Source organism: Styela clava, unplaced genomic scaffold (genome assembly GCF_964204865.1).
Source record: "Styela clava unplaced genomic scaffold, kaStyClav1.hap1.2 HAP1_SCAFFOLD_69, whole genome shotgun sequence".
NCBI lineage: Eukaryota > Metazoa > Chordata > Ascidiacea > Stolidobranchia > Styelidae > Styela > Styela clava.
This window is the reverse complement of record NW_027556720.1, coordinates 13859-15231: the sequence shown is the minus strand read 5'-3', so window position 1 is coordinate 15231 and position 1373 is coordinate 13859.

Genomic DNA, 1373 nt, shown 5'->3' with positions numbered 1-1373 from the left:
GATTTCAATTTTTAGCTCGTATAATTGAACGCATTTCTTTTCTAATAGTTTTTTTAAATTCTTCAAGATAATCATCCAATTTTTCAAAATCTTCAAGTATTAAATAAACTTCAATTTTGTCATTATTAATACCTCCTAAATGATATCATCGTCTAGGTTTTTTTTCTAAAATATGAATATTAAAGTTTACATAGTTAAATTTATGACCCGTAGACTTAAAACATACGTCAAAACGACCTCACAAAGGTTCACATGATGACTCATTCCATCTCATTCACTCACAATAATCCATACCACAATTCATTTTTTCAACAGCACTAATAAGTGTATTTTCCATTTTTTTTTCTAATTGTTCTAATTCATCGTAAGATATTTTTTTATATTTTCCATTCGAAAAATTTGACATTATTCTTTTCCTCCTTTTAGATTTTTTTTAATTAATTTTTTGTTTTTGATCTCATTAATATTGACACCTATTCATTCATGTTCTTTACACGGTACAAAATAAAAGTAAATTGTGCTGTTTTTAAAACCAAGATGACATGCACAAAAGATTTTACTTTCGTTACAGTCTTTAACAATTTCTATTAAATCTTTGTCGTTTTCTTTATGTAATCTATGTGTTTTGCTCATTATTTTTGACCTCCTGTTTTCATTTATTCTTCTCCTTCGCGATAGTCCGCTCTTTTTTTCGTAAATCTTTGGTTAGCAATTTCTTCTCTGATTTTATCGATTCTCTTTATTTTTTCAACGTTTTCTTTTTCTCAATCAAAAACAGCATACACACCAATAAATATTTTAGGATCATCACCTTTTTTTCAATTTGAAAGTCTTGTGTTTGCTATTTTAATAAGTTCTTTTCGATATTTATTGAAAGAGTTACGTGGTACTTCACCTTCAAGATAATTATTTACAAATTTATCAGCATCATTATCGGTATCACCAAAATATTTTTTTCCAATTTCTCAAACTTTTTTCATTCGAATCTTTTCAAAATCATGACTATACAATTTATTTCAATTTTCAGCTTTCATGGTTGCTTTAATTTCTTTTTGAATAGTTTTTTTTAATTTTTCGAGGCAATCATCTAATTTTTCAAAATCTTCAAGTATTACATAAAGTTCGATTTCGTCATCACTAACGCCTCCAAGTCTATATCATTGTTTGGGTTTTTTTTCCAAAATATGAATATTAATATGTATATAGTTATATTCATTAGCCATAGACTCAAAACTTACTTCAAAACAACCATCGTAAGGCTCGTAAGGTGATTCTTTATTTCTGTATCAATAACAACGCCACAAGGCGCAATTCATTTTTTCAACAGCACTAATAAGTGTGTTTTTCATTTTTTTTTCTAATTGTTCTAATTC